Source organism: Colossoma macropomum, unplaced genomic scaffold (genome assembly GCF_904425465.1).
Source record: "Colossoma macropomum unplaced genomic scaffold, Colossoma_macropomum, whole genome shotgun sequence".
NCBI classification, from domain to species: domain Eukaryota; kingdom Metazoa; phylum Chordata; class Actinopteri; order Characiformes; family Serrasalmidae; genus Colossoma; species Colossoma macropomum.
The window spans coordinates 34,431,696-34,457,961 of record NW_023494801.1 but is presented as its reverse complement, the minus strand read 5'-3'; the positions used below and the strand labels follow the sequence as shown (position 1 = coordinate 34,457,961).

Here is a 26,266-nt window from a genome sequence, read left to right as displayed (position 1 = left end):
GTGATCTCACTTAATCACAGAGCTGCTCCTGGCGACTCTGTGACTCAGCACGGGGGAAAGGAGAAAACGAGGACGAACGTTAAAAGGCTACTCAGTTCATTCCCTTCAGCTCAGCAGGCGTTCGCTCGGATTTAGTCTGTGCAGAGGAGCAAAAACAAACACGACATCTCAGATCTACGCAGCTCATTTACTTTCACTAAAGCACCAAAGTCAAAACAAACAAGCTTTTCATGTCCAGTTTTAAAGGGGAATTTCATCTTTCCGTTAAAATGTTCTGCATAATTAAGTGGTTATGATGTAAACAGAGTCGTTGAGAGCGGTTTGGTGTGAAATGTGAGTCAGAACTGTTCACAGTGGTGGTGATAAGAACCAGATGTCCACCTCTAAAAGCTCCCTCACAGAAAGTTTCCACATGAAATGGTTATGAATTCACTGCCTGATGACTGAGACACTGTTTTATGATAGTTTTTGGCCTTAAACTCCATTCATGGTGGAGGGATACATGCAGGGTGCTGTGAGGCAAAATAGTCCCCACAGAAAACTTATTATTTCAGATTTTCCACTATTTTCCATCATCAACATTCCATATAAACTCAGAAGACTCGTGTAGGTTCACTGGTGGTTCTGGATAGTAAATAAAGTGTCTATATTTGTGTTGTAGTCATGGCGACCCCTGGTTCCTATCACCACCACTGTAAAGACATCTGAACCATTTCGCACCAAACCACTCTGAATCTCTCTGATTACATCTCACACACTGAGTTATGGAGAAAATTTGAAAAGTCAGTGGCATTGCCCTTTAAATTGGATCTTTTTCCATGAACGCCACTCAAAACCACAGTCAAGGCTGCCACTTATTTCCTACAATGTATTTTTATTTACTATTTTTACTATTTTTTCTATTACATTTCTATTTAATTTCTCATATTCAATCGTACTTTTGATTTAGCAACAATTTCAATTGACAAATGAAAGGTAAGAGTACAGTAAGCAAAAGCAACTACATATTTCAGATGATCCAAATCCAGGTTTCTTGTGCCATTAAATATATTTCTCGTTGAAACATACATAATCGTTAGATTAGTTGATTAACTGAAAATAATAGATTAATTAATTACAGAAGTGATCTGTGGTTTCTCGATATCAGTATCGTAACGCATGTCACAATGACGCTTAACAGAGGACACATTACTGTACGGCCTTAATTTCAACACATATCTTTCCTCAAACTGCTGCCATAAAAACACTTCACAGCAGAGAGAAACGATTCATATCTTCCGTCTTTTCTCACCGAATCACTGAAAACTACTGACAACACGCACGAGTCGCTTTTCCACTGCAGGCTCAACACCGAGCGCTTTGCTAACCGTACTCAGGGCCACAGAACAGTTCAGTGAGATGATGTAACAACGTAGATATTCTAGACTGGTATCAATATTGTGCCACAGCTGCCTGCTGCACTATTTCAAACCCAAAAACAACCCAAATAACTGAAAACAGTGCACGATTTTAAATACACCACTCAAACATCTAAGCTTCAATCTAACGTACATTTTTAAAAGGTTAATGGTGCTGCTAACCGGGAGAGAGTAGCTGGTTAGGGTTAGCTTAGCTAGCTTGTTTAGAAATTAAACCTCCTATCTGGTGTCTGGATCTGGAGCCTCCTAGCTAAGCTATCGATGTTGGAGTGACAGAAAACCAAAATCGAACCTTTTTTTTTCTAGAGCTTTAAGCTGTAGCCTGCTAGGCTAAGCTAACATGAGTGTAGGGTGCCTCCCACTGCGGTTCTAGCGGACCGAAGAATCGTATCAGTGCTCAGATTCGAATGACTGGTGTTGAAGTGACAAAGATGAAAAACATTATACATATATAACATATAATATAGAATATATAATATACATGTGGTGCTTTGAGATGAACCCTGCCAGGCGACACTAATGCTAATGTAGGTGGGTTATGTAGGTAAAACCCACCGCAGTACAGGCTAAAGGATGAGCGTCAGACAGAACCAAACATGGTTTGTGGTGGGTGGTGTGTGCGCAGCTATTAGCCTGTTAGCAGTTAGCCGCTCGTTTGTGTTGTTTTCTTGGGTTTTCCTGGTTCTGATTTAGTGGTACAACAGATGGAAAATAAAACCGTAACCAATCTCACGAGTCCAGACCAGCGCGGAACGGCCCAGTACGGCCCTGAGAACCAACAGGACCAACAGTGGAAATATGGCCTTTTTTCCACTGCAGTGCCGAACGGTTCTGAGCACGGAGGGTAACCGTTCCTGAGGGTTTTCCCACATAGACATGGTTCAACACAGAACTCTTAAAAACCGGGTTCAGTCTGTTTTTTTCGGCACGGTTAGCTAACTGTACTTGGGGCCGCAGAACCGATCGGTGGGATGACATAACGACGTAGCTGTTCGCTGATTGGTTCTATGTTGGTATTGTACCACAGCCGCCTGCTGCGCTATTTCAAACCCGAAAACAATCAAATAAGTTTGATTTGTTCACACAGACGCCAAATAAATGAAAGCGAATAATAAATAAACAAATTTAAGTACACCATTTCATAAACATCAAACCTTCAATCTAACACCACTTCCTAAACATTAAACAGTGCTGCTAACCAGGAGAGAGTAGCTGGTTAGCAGTAGCTTAGCTAGCATGCTGCCAGCTCTGCTCACCACAGAACAGGTTCGATTTCTGACTAACAAAAGCTTTACTGACACAAATTTAGATGATAATGACTCGAAGCGAAGTCGAGTGGCTGATGTGAGTTTGTCTAAAGCATAAGCTCCGCCCACTTTACTCTCATAGGCTACCCACTTTGTAATCAAACATGCAGTATGTCAGTGTTTAACCTTTTATTGTCCAGAGTATATTTTTGGATTGTCCATCTGAATTTACGTGACCAAATCGTAAGGCAGATTATTCAGTAACTGCATGAAATAAATGTAAATTTTTATTTTATTTATTTATTTTTGGTAAAAGCTCCCCTCAAATTAATAGAACGTGTTTTATGATCTACACATATTGCTATATGCTTATAATTTACTGCTGAAAGCCAAAAATCTTCAACGCTCTTTGTATTATTTTATAAAAATAATGTTTACAGAGCAGATCACTGAAGAGACGCCATCTGTTTATGGTTTATAGCCCAGATTTGTGGAAAAATGGGTCGACTTTCAGCGGAAAAAAAAATTGTGAGTTCAGCTTCTTTTATTATAAGGGTTTAAAATTACATCACCCATCTATTTGACTGGAAAGAAGACAGTTACAGCTCTCATACGACCCCCACCTTTAGAATGTAGCATATGAAATATGAAAGTTATGACGAATATGACAAAGTGCGTTTTGGAACCACCGGTGGTCCCAAGGAGTTGAAGAGGTGAAGTACAGACAATATCGACGATACACTCGGAAAGGATTACCAGGACATAATTTATCACGATACGATAAACACGGTCATATCGGCCAGCCCCGATCGAAATCACTACACCCTTAATGATTATTGAGTTTAAAGACGAATTGAAAACAATGGTCAGTTGTATATTCAGTAATCTGACTCAGATGGAAGCTGATGGTCAAGAGTGATCTCACCACTACACAAGACGGAGAGCGCTACACCCTTCAAGGCGGTACTGCAAAAAAAGCAACAGACGCACTTTTTTACTATTATTTCCTCTTTAACATCTGTCTCCTGAACTTCCCCATGACAAATATAACTGTCTGAAAGAAGTGAAGAGGAAGTAGTTCCTTGACAGATCAGATAGTACACGTTTTGTGGGCGCAGGACAGTGTTTTTGTCGCTTATACAGCACAAACTACATTAAGAGCTTGGAAAATTCTCATAAGCTTCGTAAAGGCATTACAAGCACTTTGTGGTCAGCCTTCAACGCGACTCCACCCAAGTTAGAGCTGCTTGAGCGGTGTTATCACCAAAGCTCTTCTAATAAAGACAATACTGTTAGACTAAATGACACGTAATGGGGGTTTAGTTGAGAGCAGAAGCTTTTAAAAAAGTCAAACCATTGTCACAGCACTCGCCCATTTGTGTAGGCTGTAGTCTCCAAGCTCATACGGCCGAGGCGAGGCCAGCTGAGATGTAAGGAACCAGGCGAATCAGCAACAAGGTGCTGCTTCATGCTGCCATCTCTATATTGCTGAAATTATTGTAATTAAACATAATGAAGGAGCACAAAACTAGCAATAGGTGCTTCATCCAATGCATCCGAGCTATGCTATACAGCCAACCACAGCCTCCAGTGAGTGAATTCAACTGCTTTGAGGTGCAGGCATTATTGACAACACAGCTCGAATCCATAGGAGAGCACTGACCAACAGCCGCAGATGGGTCACCAATGCCAAGCGTGGGCTAGAGGGGTATAAAGACCCCCAGCATTGGGCTGTGGAGCAGTGAAGCTGTGTTCTCTGAAGCGATGGAGCTAAAAATACTTTTGGGATGAGTTGGAGTGATCCAGAACTGACCCCCCAACATCAGTACCTGACCTCACTAATGCTCAATCAAATCCTCACAGCAATGTTCAACATCCAGTCTAAAGCCTTCCCAAAAGAGTAGAGGCTGTTACTACAGCAAAGAGGGACAAACTCACGATTAACACCGTTCATTTCAGGAAAACAATGTCCACAAACTTTTGGACAGGCAGTGCACAGTGTTGATCTGAGAGAGAGGAACAGGGCTGAGCTGAGCACCAGGTTAGAACAGTACATATGAAGCAGAGTAACACGCTGCTATTTAACTGAACCACAACCTTCAAAAAAGATGGTTCTTCAAGGATTTTTTGGTACAGTTTAAATGGTATTCAAGCATTTCTTGCTTAAATTGCTCTTTTCATGGTGGGACGGTTATTCAGATTCATTGAGAACCTGTTGTATATGGTTCTGTATAGCACCTTTTTAAACATGGTCCTTCTATCATGACAAGATCGACATCCCAAATGACAGAAGAACTCTTTTTGGTGCTATGCAGAACTGTTAGAACAATAGAAAAAGCATTTTTGGTGCTATACAGACCCACTTAGAACCATCATAACAATAAAAGAGCCCCTTTTTGGTGCTGTACGGAGCCATTATAACAGTAGGAGAACCCTTTTTGGTGCTGTATAGACCCGTATTGATCCATCAAAACAGTACAAGAGCCCCTTTTCGGTGCATCGTAGTTAATAATAGCCTTTTTGGTGCCTCTTAGAACCATTTTCAGAAAAAGTTCTAGCTACATAGAACCAAATGCAACACATTCTCCATCAATCTGAAGATCCAGTTCACAATGCAAAGATTAAATGCAAACATTTAAGTGTGAAATTGTTCCACACAGAACTCGACCTCAACAGAACCATTTCCTTTACTAAAGAACCCTTGAAGAACCTTCTTTTTAAAGAGTGTGGTAGGTGATAAACTGGCACTCCTCCAGTCTCCGGCTTAATTCCTGCCTGTCTGGCTGGACAAGGTGGGGCTTAGTCAGTTATCTATCCATACACAGCCTCCAAACTACGGGTTCTCACTGAATAATGAGCAGAACCGTGACTGCCAGAGAACCAGAAAGGCCCCAGTTTACTTAATGAGCTGCTGGTCTGAGTATCAGGCCCAGACCGCGGGATCTCCTCCCGCTACTCGCCCTCGAAACTCACCCGCAGTCCGGCAAGGCTCCGTGAGCTCCGCCCGGCGCCCAGCGGGAGGGTTTATCCGCTTTCCCCCGCCACAGCTCCGGCTAGCAAGCCGCCCTTCTTCCTCGAAATGGAAACTTAGCCGTGGAAAAGGCTACAAATCCGGGGTAAACACGCTGATCTCCTCCGCGGGGCTCCGCTGCCCGAGTGTTGTTTGCAGGTTAGCTTAGCCTAGCCTAGCTTAGCCCGTCTGCGGGTTCCGGTTGGCATCGGTGTCAATTCTCTCGTTCCGCTCGGTTTTGACGGGAAAACAACCCAATGGCCGTTCAATATGAACGCGTAACTTATGCGCACTTTGTTTATTCCGCCGAAACTCAAATAAATCCACCCAAAAGTGGGTGTTCGCCGGTTTGTGTATCTCTCACCTCCCGCCCGAGAAACTCAGTTCCTATAGCGATGACCGAGTCATGAACCACTCGTTCGCATGAGTCGGTTCTTTTCGAAGAATCTTTCGGACCGATTCACAAGCGCAATTCAATTCAATTCAACTTCAATTGTTATTGTACGAATCAAGGGTGTACAGCAGGGGTCTTTAATTAAAATTCAGTAAGGTCCAGTTAGAGAAAATATCCTCAAGCAAAGGTCCAGAACATCAGAATGTCTGACTTGTATTATGATTCAGTGCCATATACTGTAAACTGAAGTAGCCTAGTAGGTATATCAGCATCGTATACAGTCAACAACTGAATATCAAATCAAATAAAGTACAGTTCAGTCATATTTCAGCAATATTTATTGTCAGTTTCTCTTTTTAGAGAATGTCATGTGGAATAACTTCCCTCTGACTCACTTTCTCCTCTGACTGCTGTGTCTCGCCTTGTTCCTCCCCCGTGTGCGCATCACTCACTCAAGTCTCAGTGCTCATCGTAATGCACAGATCTGATTGGCTGAGTAGCGTCACGTGTGATATTTACAACGCATGTGATTGGTCTGTGAGTTTCCTGGCCCCTAAAGCTACAGTAAAGGTTAGAAAAGCTACGGCGATTAAAACAGGACCACCCTGTCGAAATTAAATAATTATCCATAGTTTATCGTTTATAGGTTCAGGTCCGCATAGGACAGCGTCTGGGTCTGGACTCGGACCGCGGTCCGCCTATTAGTGACCTCTGGTGTACAGTACGAAACGCTGCTTCTCCTGTGTAGCGATAAAGAATAGAGTGAAAAAACAGTGCAAAGACAGTAAATACAGGATACATGCATGAACAGCAACTGTAGGTCAGAAGGCAGAGGTAGAAATAAAATGCAAACTATAGTTAAGCAATAAATATGCACTCCTCAAGCGATTCACAGCTGGTGTTTTATAGTGTGTATTTAATTGGGAGTGTACAGTTTGTTGAGGTAAAACAGGTCAGGTGTGCAAATTACTGTAAACATCATCACAGATGTTATAGGCAACAAAGGGTACCGTGCAGGTAAATGAGCAACAGCAGCTTAATGTTTCAAGACGAGGTGAGTTTGTTCATGTAGCATGTTTCATACACAAAGGCACTTCAGTGTGCTTTCTATAATTAAAAGCAAAAGAAAAAAATTAACATAACACCATCAGCACGTGAAATGAATAAATGTAAGTATTTTAATATAATAAAGTGTTCATTCACAAAACAGAGTTCCGGTCCTAAAATCTGATTGGCTGAGCCGCGTTTGAAGCCACTGTAGGGCACGATATACGCGCTACTATGACCGTCTCACAGCAGCTGAACTCTGTATCACAGCGCCACAGCACAACAAAACCCTTGTGTTGTTAATGAAATAATGTTAATGCCGCTCAAATTGAGTATATTGATGAAGTGAGAACCCGGTTCTGTTTAAACTGAGGGGCTTAACTACAATGTTCTTGAATAGAACCAGGCTGGTCAGCTAAGTTAGCTAACAGGCTAAAACATAGGTAACAGCCTAAACTAGCTCCATCATTAATATCACAGGCTTGAATTAAAGTACTTACAGTATGATTAACTGTAAAACTGCAGTACAAAAGTCTAAAAATGTGTTACACACTTCAAATATTCGTGTTTCAGTCAGGATTCAACCCCAGGCTGAACCCCAAACACCTTTGTACTCCCTAAACAGTGTTCTAGCTATGAAAGTTTGGAAATTCTAGCCACTACAGCCAAACAGTGCATCATGTATCGAGTGTGGATGAGTCCCAAATGACTGTTTCTTAGCTGTATTTTGCTCTGTTGGGCTGCAGGATCCAGTATTTAAATTCACTATGTAGGGAGCAGGGAGCCATTTGAGACTCAGCCCCAGTGTGAGAAGAGGGGCCGCTGGATTGGTGCTAAATAAGACTCGTGGTGGTGATTTGGTGACTAAAAAGTACTTACAAAGCAAAGGTTTGCTGTGTTATCATATGTTCATTGTTATACGACAAAAAGCTAAAAGGTTCATCAAATGACTGCAACATACAGCGATGGGCGACCGAACATTCTTCTCCTCATTCAGTGGTCAATGGTTGCTTGGCGACGATACCGTACTCTCCAAAATGTTTGGTCTGATCAGAAGTGTGAGCTTCTTTTGATCCGACGTATGTTTTTGTACAGTCATTGTTAAATGACAATGTTTTTCTCCATAGGAATGGGGGGCAAAAGTTTTTGCACCAGCTTAAATCATGATGATAAAAGTCCGTTAGCAACACCCTTTTAACAATGTAGCATACCACAGCAACCACCTGGGATACCATAGCAGCCACCTGGAATACCATAGCAACACTAAATAACACCCTAGCAACCACCTGGGATACCACAGCAACCAAGTCAAGTCAAAGTTTGTTAATTTAGCGTTTTCACAAAGCAGTTTTACAGAAAAATCTGGGTCCGAGACCCCATGAGCGTGGCAAGGAAAAACTCCCTAAGTAGCAAGAAACCTTGAGAGGAACCAAGACTCCAAAGGGGAACCCATCCTCCTCTGGTCGACACCGGATAGCAAACAGCGTTCGAATAAAATATTAGAATACAAAATGGGGAAAAACAGGTGGAGCAACGGTTAATTAGATTAGTTTAGTTTAAGCAGCAGCAGCAGGAGGGTCAGTTCATGAGGGTGAGGTTTGCACAGCGTTGTACAGCATGAAGCTTCATGGTGGTCAAACCGGTCCAGAAGGCTGGCGAGCAGAGGCACCCGATCAAGGCAGAAGAAGCAACAGCATCAGACGCAGAGGATGGGCAGCTGTTCAACTCGGCAAAGAAAAGGAAACACACAGAGAGTCGGTTCTGTAAAGAGAACCTGGGATACCGCAGCAACCACCTGGGATACCGCAGCAACCACCTGGGATATCGCAGCAACCACCAAGCAACACCCTAGCAACCACCTAGTAACACCACTGCAACCACCTGAGATACCATAGCAAACACCAAGCAGCACACTAGCAACCACCAAGAAACCCCCTAGCAACCACCTCAAAACACCCTAGCAACCACCTGGGATACCATAGCTACCACTTAACAACACATTTGCGGCCACCAAAAATACCACAGTAACCGTTCAATGATTGCTTAGCTTAGCTGCTCAATCTCTCTGCATTTTCTTCAGGAAATGCTTTTTTCTAGTCCTTCTTCTTTTTGTTTTTCTGCTGTAGTTCTGTCCGCTAACTCCTCCTGCAGTTTCCCAGATATCAACACCGTTCCAAGTCCAGAACACTGGGTCTGATCGGGAATGGTGTGCTTCAGCTTTTCGATCCAACGTACACTTTTTGTAGAATCACCTAGCAACACCATAGCAACCATCAAGGATACCATGGTAACCGCCTAGCAACACCATAGCAACCACTAAGGATACCATAGCAACCGCCTAGCAACACCATAGCAACCATCAAGGATACCACAGCAACCGCCTAGCAACACCATAGCAACCATCAGGGATACCACAGTAACCGCCTAGCAACACCATAGCAACCATCAAGGATACCATAGCAACCGCCTAGCAACACCATAGCAACCATCAGGGAAACCCAGTAACCGCCTAGCAACACCATAGCAACCACTTAGGATATCATAGCAACCACCTAGCAACACCATAGCAACCATCAAGGATACCACAGTAACCACCTAGCAACACCATAGCAACCACTTAGGATACCATAGCAACCACCTAACAACCAACCGAGATACCATGAAAAGTGGTTTTCAACATGTTAGCAATCACCTAAAATACAAAAGTAACCATTTGGCAGCACCTTAGCAACCATCTACACTTCTGTAGTTGTATTTACATATTTTAAAATAATATTTTTTCATGTTTTAACCCCATAAAACACCACATTGTAACATATTAAACATATTAGGATCATAAAGTGGATTTGGATAACTGTGTATGCCTCAATGGTGTTCTGCATAAAGTGACAACAGAGCTGATCTGAATGCGGCTCCTCCGCCCAGGACTCGGATCTTAGGTTCACTAAGACGTCAATTCAAAGGAGTCGGTTCGCTAATTTGAATCCAATCTCGCGTCACTTGTAAAAAAAAAAAAAAGCTCGACTCGACTGACAGTGACGTCCGCGCGCTTGTCTCGCCTGTTCTCGCACGTGCAGAAGCCGGAGATTTCACGGTGTGATGAAAATATCTGACACCACTGAAAACTGCACCCCATTCAGATCGCAAATGCGCATGCGCGGTGTACGCCTAGCTCAATTATTTAATGATGAAGTTTTAACTCACTGTAAGAAAACAGATGCTTATAAAGTGTTAAATCCTTGTTAAAATGAATCGATTTTATATTTCAAATCGTTTGTTTTATTCCTGTAACCTGTCAAAAAATTAATCTACACAAATTTGCTTAAACGAGATATATAAGACACTCATGTCTGTGGAGGCTTTAGAATCCATATTAAGTCATGATCTTAAAAATGCATTGTATATAAATATAACTGATGAGTTTGAGGTGTTTAGTTTAGGAAAGTAAGAATGTTTTAGTCTCTGATCTGCGGCTCAGATTCAGACTACACAAAAAACCGGTACCTGTTGGTCTCTCAGTAAACCACTGCCCTCTACTGGACAAAACACGACCTCTTCTTTAAAGGACCTTTAAAGGGCCCATATTCTACATTTTTACATTTTCCCCCTGAGCTTCACTTATGACAATTGTACGGAGCTCCTAAGGTGACATGGTGATTACTTTTTAATAAGTCATGGCCACAGATTACTATATTAAGGCCACAAGTTACTGTATTGAGGCCACTTGTTAAGTTTTTCATAACTTCTGGCCCGAGGACAGTAATCTGTGCCCTCACACACACACACACACACACACACACACACACACACATATATATATATATATAGTATAATATAGTAACTTGTGGTCTAGATATAGTATTTTGTGGCGTTAACATAGTAAATTTCAGCCTCAATATAGTAAATTGTGACCTCAATACAGTAACTTGTGGCCTCAATATAGTAACATGTGGTCTCAATGTAGAAGTTTATGTCCTATATATATATATATTCATTTGTGGCCTACATATATTAATTTGTGGCCTCAATATAGTAAATGATGGCCTTAGTATATTAAATTGTGGCCTCAATATAGTAAACTATGGCCTCAACACAGTAAAATTGTGGCCTCGATGTATTAATTTGTGGTCTCATCATAGTAAGTTGTGGCCACACCTTAAATAACCACCCTGTTGCCTCAGGGGCTTCGTACAACTGAGCGCTTTTGTGTACAAAAACAATCATATTTATTTATGTGATGTTTTATGTTTTCCAGCCTCTCTTAACTGTATAGAACAGAGACGGTTCTGGTGCGTTTAGCTGTTTTACTCCCCAGGTCGTCTTACTGTTCACCTATTTACTGTATTTATATGAAGAGTTTTGTTCTAAAACACATTTTAGACCAATTTTCAAGAACTTTCTTTATTTTCATGATACGCGCTGCTGGGAATGAGCTTCACACATACACAAAACATCAGTGCGACATTTGTTTTCTATTATATTTCAGCTGTTAATCTTTTCTAAAGCCTTTTGTGGCTAAACCGGTAAAGGATTCATATGAAAGTCGTCATGCAGAGTACAGCGTCTTCCTCATTTCATTTTGCTGGACTTTCTGTTGAAACACTAAGAGAAATTTCTTCTGATTCTCGGCAGATAAAGATTCTGATTCTGATTCAAGGCCAATCTATGTAAACGAGCTCTGTTCTGATTGGATTTTGTCTCATTCAAAAAACAATTTGGGCTGAGACACATAACTTCAGCATGTGAGGGGGCGGGGCTAAACTGCTGTAGGCTGAATAGGTGGATACTCGTAATTGTGTTGGTTTTTGTGACATCAAAATATGCTAAATTCAAGCTGGTTTTGCAGCTTAGGTTGCATATATTGACCGAGCAGAGCGGGGAGTGAACGTTCTGACGATGTTTATCTACTCTTATTTTAAAAAACGTGACGAAAAAAGAAAACAGTGAGTGAGAACTGTAGGTTTTCCATGATACAGGCCCTTTAAAATGAGCTGTGGAGGACTAATTAGTGAGATGAATAAAACCTGAAACGGCAGTTTCTGCTTTATATATTGCAGCACTGAGCCATACATCCTTTCAAAATGTATGTATTATGCAATACATTTTCTGTATAACAGTCTAGGAAGATTCTTCAGTTCAGTAAAGTTATTTAACAATTAACAATAAACACTTTTCTAAATGCTGAGAATAGTAGCTAAGTTTTACCAGCAGGTGGCGTCAGAGACCACGTTTAAAGGCATATAAATAAACATTTTCAAATCAGATCATATCCTTACGGAGAAATACATTTATACCTTTCCATAAAGGCCTGACTGGGTGAGTTTGGTGTGGAACAACCTGACTGACCCTCACAGAGCAAAGTAACAAAAACAGCCTGTTTAATTATAAAAAATGAAAAATGGTCTTTTATGTATAGAATATACAAGCTGGGTAACACTTGTATCACCTTAAAGGGGAACTCCACCAATTCCTTAAAAATTCCTGCAGAACTAAGTGGTTAAGATGTAAACAGAGTCGTTCAGAGTGGTTTGGTGTGAAACACTTCATTCTAGAGAAACTTACCGCGTCAGAACTGTTCACAGTGGTGGTGATAGGAACCAGACGTCCACCTCTAAAAGCTCCCTCACAGGAGGTTCCTACATGAAATGGTTCTGAACTCACTGCCTGATGACTGAGACACTGTTTTATGATAGTTTAGAGAATTTAAACTCCATTCATGGTGGAGGGATACATAACATGCAGGGTGCTGTGAGGCAAAATAGTCCCCAAAGAAAACTTATTATTTCAGATTTTCCACTATTTCCCATCATCAACATTCCATATAAACTCAGAAGACTTGTGTAGGTTCACTGGTGGTTCTGGATAATAAATAAAATGTCTATATTTGTGTTGTAGTCATGGCGACCCCTGGTTCCTATCACCACCACTGTAAAGACATCTGAACCATTTCACACCAAACCTCCCTGAACCTCTCTGTTTACACCTCACACACTGAAATTATGCAGGAATTTTGAAAAATCAGTGGAGTTTCTCTTTAAAATAGCTGAATTCAGTCATTAGATGGCTCTTTTGGACATACAGTATATATAACATCAACGTATTTATTGCCAAAAAGCAAAAAAAAAACTGAATGTCAAAACTGTGCTGAGTATATTTGTGTATTTTATTCCTTCTCCTGTAAAGTTACCATTTTGGAGATACAAGGTTTTGTTCTGACAGCAGCGATAAAGAATACTTTATATAGATATATAGAAATGTTATATAGATATTCATATCATTTTATATAGATAGTTATATAGAAATTAGACCTATAAATGATGAAAATGAAGTGCAAAACGTGCTTAAGTATCAAAGGCAAAGGAAGAAATAGGTGCAGTTAGTCTAATAATGATAATGATGTTCTTTCAATAGAAACAACAAACAATGACAAAATCAGCCGTGGAAGGTGAGCACAGTCAGCCGGGCCCAGATCTGAACCATCTAAACCGGCTTTTCAGCTCCACTGATGTTTACTGGTGCCTCTTTATGGTGTATTGTTTTGATTAGTTTCATGCCAATATGTGATTATGTTGATTACGCTACTGTACTGTGTTCAGCTGCGTGTGGGTACCTGCAGGCGCCTGCAGGCGTTCAGCCGCTGGAATTTACCTGCACTGTGAAGCGTAATGAGGGCCTGTTGACATGAAAGTGAAGCTGAGGTGGGCTGTGGTAGTGAGGGAATAAAACTTTTATCATTCACTGTGATAAAAAAGGATTTTACTTCAGTCTTTATTTGCATATTCAACTCAGTTCAACCCACATAGCCACAGAGCCATGACCCACAATTCCAGCCCCTATTTCCTCTGTAACGGCACACTTTTTAATCCTAATCTAACCTTCAGTTTTAATCCGATTATTTATCTGTCTGAATCTAATTTCTAATTTATTTTATTTTATTGTTTTGATATGTTTTTCATTTCTATTCTTGATTACTTTTTGTTTTTTGAATGACAGCAGTGTATGAAAGGGGCTATATAAATATATTTGCCTTGTAAGTTTATTTATTTAGGACTTTTATAAGTAATACAACCTCAAATCCGAAAAAAGTTGGGACGCTGTGTAAAATGTGAATAAATGTAAATAAAAACAAAATGCAATGATTTGCAAATCTCATAGACCCATATTTTACTCACAATAGAACATAGAACACATATCAGATGTTGAAAGTGAGGCATTTTACCATTTCGTGAAAAACATGAACTCATTTAGAACTTTATGGCAGCAACGCATCTCAGAAAAGTTGGGACGGGGCAACAAAAGGCTGGAAAAGTAAGTGGTACTAATAAAAAACATCTGATATGTGTTCTGTGTTCTATTGTGAATACAATGTGGGTCTATGAGATTCACTAATCACTGCATTCTGTTTTTATTTACATTTATTCACATTTTACACAGCCAATTTTTTTTGGAATTGGGGTTGTACATGGACACGTATTGTCCTACATGTGATGTATAATTCAAATATATTTCTGCATTTCCAACTATAATCCAAAACAGTAAAGTGCATTAAGCTAAAAAATCATTTTCATACATTTTCAAATTGAGAAACCTGAAATTTGATATTTGATAAACACATTTTACATATACATGTAACGGCTATATCATGGTTTCATTTTTTTTCTTGTTCCTCTTATTAATTAATTCCTTCTTTTTTCCATTTTTCTTGCTTGATTTTGTCGATTTTAATGTTAATTTGTTCATGTAGTTCAGTTCATTTAGTTTACCTGAAACAATTCTATTTTAATTCCTTTTCAATCTCCTTGCATTGTAAAAGCTTGGCTGCACCCTCAATGTGTTTCTGAGCAAAAATAAAGGTTGATTGATTAATTGATTGTTTTTCTGCTCCACTGCTTCACAGCCCAAAGTCTTTTATGTATAGAATATACAAGCTGGGTAACACTTGTATCACCTTAAAGGGGAACTCCACCAATTCCTTAAAAATTCCTGCAGAACTAAGTGGTTAAGATGTAAACAGAGTCGTTCAGAGTGGTTTGGTGTGAAACACTTCATTCTAGAGAAACTGACCGAGTCAGAACTGTTCACAGTGGTGGTGATAGGAACCAGACGTCCACCTCTAAAAGCTCCCTCACAGAAAGTTCCTACATGAAATGGTTCTGAACTCACTGCCTGATGACTGAGACACTGTTTTATGATAGTTTAGAGAACTTAAACTCCATTCATGGTGGAGGGATACATAATATGCAGGGCGCTGTGAGGCAAAATAGTCCCCAAAGAAAACTTATTATTTCAGATTTTCCACTATTTTCCCATCATCAACATTCCATATAAACTCAGAAGACTCGTGTAGGTTCACCGGTGGTTCTGGATAATAAATAAAATGTCTATATTTGTGTTGTAGTCATGGCGACCCCTGGTTCCTATCACCACCACTGTAAAGACATCTGAACCATTTCACACCAAACCACTCTGAATCTCTCTGTTTACACCTCACACACTGAAATTATGCAGGAATTCTGAAAAATCAGTGGAGTTTCTCTTTAAAATAGCTGAATTCAGTCATTAGATGGCTCTTTTGGACATACAGTATATATTACATCAACGTATTTATTGCCAAAAAGCAAAAAAAAATCTGAATGTCAAAACTGTGCTGAGTATATTTGTGTATTTTATTCATGTGGAAATGATGTGCAGGTAAATTCAGTTCATCCCTGCATTCAGTGTGGTCAGGCTTCTTCTCTGAAGTCCAAGCTGTTTCATGTTGTGTGTTATTTTTGAAGTGGACTCACCAAAGAGCTAAAAATAGTCCACATTTTCCACCAGGCCTGACCACCACAGGCCTTTTTTTTCCAAAAAAAAGCCAGACTTTTTCTCAGATCCGGCCTCTTTTTTTCTCTTTCTCTCACCGAAGCTGTACGTGTGGCCACGTTGCAAACCACGCTCTGGTTAAGCTTCTCATTGTCTCTGAAAGTCCTCGCCATACACCCTCTTCAAAGCGCCTGCACGCACCTCTCTCATTGTCTGGGAAGATTACTGCGCTGCATGTCCAGGAGCTGTGAGAGATAATAGAGCGGTTGGGCTTTTGTCAGAGCGTCTCTGTCATGAAAAGCCCCTGCAGCTCACTGAGGAGACTCTAAAGCTCGAGAAAAAAGGAAAAGCAGAAGATAAGCACGCGAAGATGAACCATTAGAACCCACCTGAGGGCGATTATAGGCTAATGCTCCGTCTGAATGAGTAATCCTTTATACTCCTCAGGGTGGGACGGATGTGTTTAACCACCGGTTTCTGCAGAGCATCTCTTCAGAAGCACATAAAAACACGATAATTCACAACTCACTTTGTTGCTAAGATGAAACTCGCAGGCCAAACAGGACGAAATAACACTTACAAGACACCAGTCTGTCTCTGCGAGCTTCACCATCAGCAGTTATTACAGGCTTGGTTGTGTTCTGTCGCTGTGCCAATGTGTACGGTTATGAAAGCATGCAGGTAAGGATTACTGACCAGGGCAGTGAGGCCAGTGCCCTGGGGCCTCTGACTGTCAGGGGCCTCGGGAGGCCTCAGACCACAAGGCTAGGGGGCTTAAATACTCGGGGCAATATAAGCACTATAAGCATCGTAAAAGTAGTGCAGAGTCATTGAATATGTACGAATAGTTTAATAAACCGAAAAAGGCAGGTAATGTTTAAATCAGCATCGGCTAGAACTCCGTCTCCGGAGCTGCATGTGGCTCTTTCTACTGTCCTGTTGTGGCTCCACAGCTGAATCAGATCAGTAGGTAAAAATAAAATAATCCTCCTTTACAGTAAAATAAAGCTCTGCTGATCGTTCAACACAGTTTAACAGTAAATGGTCTTAAACTCTGGAGTTAATGTAGAACTGCTGATTCACCCTTTAACCCTGAAGATCAGCGCAGACTGCTGGTCACCATAGCAACGCAGACAACAGTCTCGCCTAGCTAGTAGCTACGAAACGGCAAAGAGAGAGATTTAAGATGAACATCGATAATTTGGAGATGAATGGACTGATTAGTGTTTATAATCACTCCAGCTGGTTTCCTGATACGTTTAATCTGCAGTGAGAAACTGACAAACACTAAAAAGTCACGAGGCTGAAGTCGCTTCTCATTCGCCAGCTTCTTGTTTGAATTGTCCCGTTCCACCTTAAATGTTGCAGCAGTTACATTCTGGCGCCTCAGGCACCATTTAAGGTGGAACGTGAAAATTAGAACAAGAAGCTGGAGAATGAGAAGCGACTTCAGCCTCGTAAAAAATCAAACGTTGAGAGACATTTTACAAGAAACTGATCTACTTTTGAGGAAAAGTTTCCTGCTGGAGATGCGAGAAAAGAGGCTATAGCTGATCTAAAGCTGACAAAACAATGTATGTCTGAGTTTTTGTTTATATTTTTAGCCTATATTAGTTCCTCAGAACATACTGAGACATATTTACAGCCAAGATGGTGAAATGGGTATAAAGTGTTGTGGCTCCTAAGGTGGTTTGATTTTTGTGGAAAGGACAAAATGGCTCTTCTTAACATTTGGGTCGCTGACCTCGGGGCTAGAAGCTGAATATACATGATATCTGTCACGGTGCCATGTTTATGTACCATTAGAACCCAGTTTGTTTTAATTTGTTTGGTCTTGCTAACCAGACAAACTGAAAGTGAGTCTCCTGAGAAGAATGGAAGCTGTAATAAAGGTAAAGAGCGACTCAGTAAACACTGAAAAGAATGAGATTATTTTTAGAGGCTTCTGTATAATTTTCTGTTGTTTTCTGAAACTTTTTAAATTCAGTTTCCCACAATGTGGGCCCTTTAAATCCCTTTTTTCTCTCTCACATAGCTCCAGACATACATTACACACAACATTAACACCTTTAAGACACAATCTGCTGTCTGTCCCTCTGTTCGCTCTATATTTACACTCAGTCTGAGAACCCAAACCCAAACTAACAGCGTTCTAACATTATTTTGACTAGACTGGGATTTTTCTGCCGGAGGAAGTGTCGTGTCCTGGGCCTGTTTTGCCGCGGCCCGGCTGACGCTCTGTCTAGCGCAGACACAGGGCTGCTTCTGCGGCCAGCACCCGTCCAACCACACACACACACACTGCAATTGAGAGCGTGTGTGGGTGGCAGCGGTCCAGCAGCGGGCAGCTGCACATCTCCACCAGCTTTCAGCAGACCATCGTCAGCTTCATCACTTCATTTACTGTCACCGACATTTTCACACTATGTTTGTTTGTTTATCAGGGACAAAACATAAACATGCAAATGTGACAGATCTAATGTAAACACAGCTTCTAGCTGAAGTGAATTGGGTCGCTGTCCCTTTTAGACTGTATAAGAGAGATAAACAGGAAAAACAAGAAATAATACAACACAACACACTTAAAACAACACTACAGTGCTGTGCAAAAGTCAGAGCCCCCCTACAGTTATTTCATTTTCAGTCAAATCAGCCATTAAAGCACAAATTATTAATTTTTCAGCATCATAGAAGAGCAGAAATCATATCCTTTGTGAGTCTTTGGCTATTTTGGCCGGTTTTGACTATTTTTGATTTTGCCTTTATATACTGCATAAAAACTATTATTATTATTATTATTATTATTATTATTATTTTATCTTTCCAAAGTTTATATTTTTCAACACAGCATCACTTATATGACCTATCTTTTTATTTTTTCACTTTGACACACTGTATCAAAATATTGGACCCAAAAAAAATCACAAAATACATAAAATCAAATATGAAAAAGGCAGATGTAGATTTTTTTTTTCATTTCTTCATATCCCAGCTGAATAAAATCACAGAAACTGTTACAAGTTTGTTCTGGTTCCTGCTGGTGTCCAATAGTCACTAATGGTATTCTGTGATGGTTTCCTAATGGGACCTAAATATGGAATCGTAGTGGTCTATTTTCAGCAGGGATGACAAAAAATGAAGAAGATAAATGCAACACCGTCCCATTTTGCGTACTTTTATACATGCGCAAATGTGATTTTTATATCAAATTTATATGATCCTATCTCTGTTATAACTTAGCCTATCAACATCAAACAAAACTAGCTTAGTGTTTGAAGTCAGCGCTTTAGAGAGTTGATGGCAAAACTCAACGTGACTCTGTTTATAAGCTGGGACGTCTTTAACCAGACGTGATTTGGCGCGCGAGGAATATTTATCCGAAAATTACACAGAACGTTTAAGCTGCATAACAAAAAAGACCTGTGGTGACCAAAAATGATCCGAAGTTGACACAGTTTATCATACAGGCATTTTTCCTCTGAATGAGGTCGTTAAGGTGCCAAAAGATGACTATTACTACATGCAAGTTAACAGTGCTGCACCCTGAACTAACATCGTAAGACTGACCTCACCAAAATACCCCAAACAAACCAGGAAGCTTTGTCCAGTGTGGTAAACGCCTTTTCACAGCGGCCATATAATGCAGTTTCTGCCTTTTTTAGAGCTCGCTCAGTTTCTGCGCTGGACACTTTTTCTTCAGTACTGTTGATGAAATATACAACCCCACTTCCAAAAAAGTTGGGACGCTGTGCAGAATGCGAATAAAAACAGAATGCAATGATGTACAAATCATGTAAACCATATTTTTGAAGGGAAATACTACAAAGACAACATATTAAATGTTGAAACTGAGAAATTTGATTGTTTTCTGAAAAATAAATGCCCATTTTGAATTTGATGCCAACAACATGTTCCCGAAAAGTTGGGACGGGGGCCTGTTTACCACTGTGTTTCATCTCTTCTTTAAACAACACTCTGTTAGTGTTTGGGAACTGAGGAGACACTGCTGTAGTTTAGAAAGTGAAATGTTTTTCTGTTCTTGTTTGATACAGGATTTCAGCTGCTCAACAGTTTCTTGGTCTCCTTTGTCGTATTTTTCATTTCATAATGCGGCAAATGTTTTCAGTGGTGACAGATCTGGACTGCAGGCAGGTCAGTTTAGCACCCGGGCTCGTTTAATACGGAACAATGCTGCTGTAATACATGCAGAATGTGGTTTTACATTGTCTTGCTGAAATAATCAAGGCTTTCCCTGAAAAAGACGTTGTCTGGATGGCAGCATATGTTGCGAAAACATGTATATATTGTTCAGCATTAATGGTGCCTTCACAGATGAGCACGTCACCCATGCCATGTGCACTAATGCCCCCTACACCATCATGAATACTGGCTTTAGAACTGTGCACTGATAACAAGCTGAGTGGTCTTTAGCCCGGAGGACACAGTGTCCATGATTTCCAAAAAGAACTTCAAATGTTGATTCGTCGGACCACAGGACACTTTTCCACTTCACCTCTGTCCATTTTAAATGAACTCAGGCCCAGAGAAGGTGGCAGCATTTCTGGATCCTGTTTATATTTGGTTTTTTCTTCGCATTTTAGAGTTTTAACTTGCATTTGTGGATGCAGTGATGAACTGTTTTCACAGACAGTGGTTTTCAGAAGTGTTTCTGAGCCCATGCAGTGATTTCCACTACAGAATCATGTCTGTTTTTAATGCAGTGCTGCCTGAGGGCCCAAAGATCACAGCCAGCAAATACTGGTTTTTGACCTCGTCCCTTACATACAGAGATTTCTCCAGATTCTCTGAATCTTTTAATGTTATTATGAACTGTAGATGATGAAAAGCAAAAGTTATTTGCTATTTTATGTTGAGAAACGTTATTCTTGAATTGTTGCACTATTTTTTTTATACCCAATCATGTTACTTACCTATTGCCAATCAACCACTAGGTGTTTTTTTTTAGCATTACACAAACTTTTTTAGAACTTCTTTTGGCATCAAATTCAAAATGGGCATATATTTTTCAATGAACAATAAAATGTTCAACATTTGATTTGTTGTCTTTGAAGCAGTTTCAATGAAATACAGGGTTTAAATGATCTACACATCATTGCATTTTGTTTTTATTTACATTTTTCACAGCGTTTTTGGAAACGGGGTTGTGTGTTTTGACAGAAGGTGAGCGAGCGAGTCAGCATTCATAAGTGTTGTTGTTGTGTTTGAGTGCTGTGTGTTTATTGTGTCAGTTGTACAGGATTGTTTCATATGAATAAAGCAGCCGGCTTTATCTCAGCACAGCCGTCTTTGTGGAGAGGCGTGAGTAGTTTTTCACAGCAGGGGGTTCTCACCTCTCCCCTTCCACCCCTCATTGCTCACTAGCAGCTCAACAACATTTCACACACAGCAGAGTCCCAGTTCATCTGCAACTCGCTCCTGGCTGGTCTACCTATGTGGGCCATGAAGCCCTTCAGCTGATCCTGAACGCAGCAGTGCGGCTCGTCTTCCACCTTCCTAAGTCGCTCATGTCACTCCACTACTGCGTTCCCTTTCACTGGCTCCCATCTCGTTGCACACATTGAGCCCTTTGAGCTTCAGATGTGGCTCGGCTCGACCCTTCATGCTGCAGGAGGCATGGAAGACCAGCATCAAGACTATTCTCTGTGTGGTGGGACAAATTTCCACTGGATGTCTGAGTCCCACACAGACGACCCATCTCTTTGAAAAAAGCACTTAACCCTCTGGGGTCTGAGGTCATTCTCTCGATTCGATCATCTCTTCTTAAACTCTCCTTCAAAGGCTCTTCATATATTATGATCCTCATATGTTTCATATCTAAACGCTCCGTTATCTTCATCACTACTTTCCAAACCCGCTGCAGCAGCTTCAGCAGCTGTAAACTCTCTGCACGCCGTTTCACACGAGTCTCCGATGTGAACTGAATGAAGAATAAGTTCTTTACCAAAGAAAATGGTTCTGTATAGAACCTTGAACACTCTAATAACCTTTTAAATGGTAACAGCGTTCTTTGCATCATTAAAGAGTTCTTCAGATTGATGGAGAATGTGCTGTAGATGGTTCTGTATAGAACCTTTTTGAAAATAGTTCTATATAGCATCAAAAAAAGAGTTCTTCTATTGTTACGATGTCAAGCCTGTAACAACATACATAAAAATGATGGTTCTTCAAGGGTTCAGTAAGAAAATGGTTCCATATAGCCTCATAGAACCCTTTGCATCATGAAAGGGTTCTTGAGTTTGATGAAGAATGTGCTGTAGAGCCTTTTTGAAAATGACTCTATATAGCACCAAAAGGGGTTCTTCTATTGTTATGATGTCAAGCTTGTAACAACACACTTCAAAAAGATGGTTTTCAAGGGTTCTTTAGTAAAGAAAATGTTTCTATATAGAACCCTGAACACTCAAAGAATCCTTTGCATCATGAACGTGTTCCTCAGATTGATGGAGAATGTGCTGTAAATGGTTCTGCGTAGAACCTTTTTGAAAATGGTTCTAAATAGCACTAAAAAGGGGTTCTTCTATTGTTACGATGTCAAGCTTGTTACAACGCACTTCAAAATGATGGTTCTTCAAGGGTTCTTTAGTGATTCTTTAGGCTCTATATAGAACCATTAACACTCAAAGAACCTTTTTAAAAATGATTCTACGTAGCACTAACCACGGTTCTTCTATTATTACGATGGTAACAATAGAACACTTTTTGGTACTATTTACAACCCTTTTTAAAAAGGTTCTATATGGAACCATCTGTAACACATTCATGCACATTTTCCATCAATCTGAAGAACCCTTAACCATTCAAAAGGTTCTTTGAGTGTTGATGGTTCGATATGGAACCATTTTCTTGGCTAAAGAACCCTTAAAGAACGTTTTAAGAGTGTGTACTTCTGTTTTCTTCACTTTAAAAGAGGTGTCCACTAGACAGCAGGCTGAGGTTGGGGTTGGAGTTCATTTTGGGTGTCAGACCGCTGCATTTATCGCTCCCGCAGAGCTGGCTGTGCTAAAAACGAGCCGGAACATACACATTAGCGCGCCACACGGCCTGGAGACACGTCCCGTTACGAGGTGCTGAGTGTAGGCGGACACTGTGGAGCTTAAACAGTTTCAGCACTCTTCCCCATAGACGGTCCAGACATACGCCCGTCCTGTTTGAGGTCTGAGCTGCATACTTCTCAGGCTGAACTCACAGTCTGCACTTTCTCTCCACACCTTTGGGTGGACGGGACCAGAAATTAGATTTAATTATTGACAATAATTCACTCAGAAGAGGTTGTGTCATGTTATGTTTGTGATTTGAATGGTTCTAGATAGCCTGGATTGAAAGGTTATCTCCTGGACGTTCACATCAGCAGTGCGCCACAGGATACAGACAACAACAACACGCCGCATTCTGCTTGAAAGAACCATTTTTGGTTCCCTAAAGAACCTTTTAACAGATGGTTCTTCAGAGATATCTGACTGTGAAGAACTTGCATGTCTGAAACCATGTTCTATTCACTATGTAGTGCACTATTTTAGTATATATACAGAACTGTAGCCCGTTCACTATGTAGTGCAGTGTTTTGTGCCGTGTCCAGAACTATAGCCAATTCACTATATTAGTGCACTATTTTAGGCCATGTCCAGAACTGTAGCCTATTCACTATACAGTGCACTGTTTTGTGCCGTGTCCAGAACTATAGCCTTTTCACTATATTAGTGCACTATTTTAGGCCATGTCCAGAACTGTAGCCCGTTCACTATGTAGTGCAGTGTTTTGTGCCGTGTCCAGAACTATAGCCTTTTCACTATATAGTGCACTATTTTAGGCCATGTCCAGAACTGTAGCCCGTTCACTATATAGTGTACTATTTTGGGCCATCTCCAGAACTGTAGCCTATTCACTATATAGTGCACTATTTTGGGCCATCTCCAGAACTGTAGCCTATTCACTATATAGTGCACTATTTTGGGCCATCTCCAGAACTGTAGCCTATTCACTCTGTCATGCACTTTTTTGGGCCATGTCCAAAACTGTGGCCTATTCACTATGTAGTGCACTATTTTAGGCCATCTCCAGAACTGTAGCCTATGCGCTATATAGTGAACTATTTTAGTCTATGTCCAGAACTGTCGCCTATTTACTATGTAGTGCACTATTTTAGGCCATCTCCAGAACTGTAGCCTATGCGCTATATAGTGAACTATTTTAGTCTATGTCCAGAACTGTCGCCTATTTACTATGTAGTGCACTATTTTGGGCCATGTCAAGAACTATAGCCTATTCACTAAATAGTGCACTATTTTGGGCCACATCCATTAGACTTGACTGCTCCAAAATGACTGCGGTCAGACTGTATAAACTACACACACTGCAGATTCACACTGGATTAAAGTGTCTCCACTGAAGAGCAGGTAATTGTTCTTATCTTCAAAAGGCAAAGCCTGGTTTACAGATACCATCCAATCTTCCGCTGCTGAGGCAAAGCAGTGCTGGCAACAAACAGCAGAAAACGTCAGGAATATTCTTGTTTCCAGTCATGTAAGACCTTTTTATTTTATTTTTTATTCCACTATTCACTATTAAACTATTAAACTATTTTCAGCAAAGATAATTTCTCAATAAAAAAAAATAAAAAATCAAGTGTCGTCTGAACAAAGTGTCAAAACAGGCTTCATCATATTCATAATGAGTAAAAATAGCAGGCAGTTTGTCACCATAAAGCCGGTTAATCACGGTGACACAGAGTGAACCCGAGCACATTAAAACCAAAACGTTTTTCCGTCATTTTTTCCAGATGGTCCTGTTCTGATGGCGTCGCTGTGCCAGTGTAAGCCCACGTTTCTCATTATGGAGGGGAGTAATTTTCCATTATGCAACCAAAATCCCCCTGTTTGACTTGCTGAACGTCTCTGATTCAGTCACGCCCTGCACAACTGCACAGCTGCACAGCTGCGCAGCTCCTTCACCAGGACACATGCACATGTTTTATACCTTGTCAGGACATGGGCTCATCCATATGTCCCGTATGTGTTTTCTGTGTACAGTTACAAGCAAAAAGCCTGAACACCAGTCAAATTACATGCTGTTGTTTATTTTGAGTGAAAATAGTGAAAAGTGACAATAAGTTAACACATCCTCTACAGAGAAAAGACATTTTTAATGCACAATTTCTATTTATTTGCTGAGATTAACATATCAGAAAAGTTATGCGCCATAACTTTTGCACAGGCCAGATTTTATGTTTTAATTTTTTACGATTTTATGTCAGTTTTTGACGTAATTTGAAAATGCCTGCTGCCCTTTACAGTGTGTGTAAATTTCATGATGAATGGACCGAAAGAAACGGCTCAAAATGACTTGGAAAGACGTCTGGTTCCATTGACTTACATTAAAAGTAAAGCATGTTTTTTCCTTCTCCTGTAAAGTTACTATTTTGGAGATATGAGGTTTTCTTCCGACAGCAGTGATATATAAGTTCCTATAAGTAATATTAAACACTCTCACACACACAAACTCAAGCTCACTCTCATGCACACTGTTACACATACAGGCAGATGCTGCATTACCAGGTAATCATATACTGTACAGAACCCGCTGACTTCTCAACATATTATGCAACAGATTTAAACTCTCCTTCGTCCTCAGCCTGATTCTGCTATTAAATAACAGAGACCATAACAACGATATTTACAATTTAACCCCTTACCCTCCCGGGCGTATCACATCCTGAGGCTTATCATTCATAAGCATGGAAAACACTGCAAACTGAGTTATTCTTAAGTTATATGACTGAGGAATGGAGGCCTGGACCAGCCAGTGGAGTCCTGGCAATTTAAGGGTTAAGTGAATATGTAACTGGTTCTGGCTTCCTGTATATAACACTGCTGTCGTTTATAATATATAACATAAAATATTCATGAATGCAACAAAACCTTGTATCTCCAAAATGGTAACTTTACAGGAGATATACATACACATAGCAGCGGCCTAGCAACACCTTAGCAACCACCTGGGATACCATAACACTGGCTTAGCAACACCTTAGCAATCATCTGGGATACCATAGCAATGGCCTAGCAACACCTTAGCAACCAATTGGGATATCATAACACTAGCCTAGCAATTCATTAGCAACCACCTGGGATACCATAACAAAGACCAAGCTAAACATTAGCAACCACCTGGGATTACAAAGAAAAATGCCTAGCAACACTTTAGCACCCACCTGGGATAGCATAGCAATGGCCTAGCAACACCTTAGCAACCACCTGGGATACCATATAAACGACCTAGCAACACATTAGCAACCACCTAGGAATATAAAACAATAGTCTAGCAACAC

The 26,266-nt window shown here is 40.5% G+C and overlaps 1 protein-coding gene across 1 annotated transcript in view; it reads right to left on the bottom strand.

Annotated features, from left to right (window-relative positions):
- LOC118821021 (TBC1 domain family member 10B-like) overlaps positions 1–6,080 on the bottom strand; it is a 35,882-nt gene extending 29,802 nt beyond the window's left edge. Inside the window, exon 1 of the mRNA XM_036589430.1 lies at positions 5,639–6,080. The gene's annotated coding sequence lies outside the window, so the exon portion shown is untranslated. The remainder of the gene's footprint in view (positions 1–5,638) is intronic.
- Positions 6,081–26,266: the final 20,186 nt, after the last annotated feature.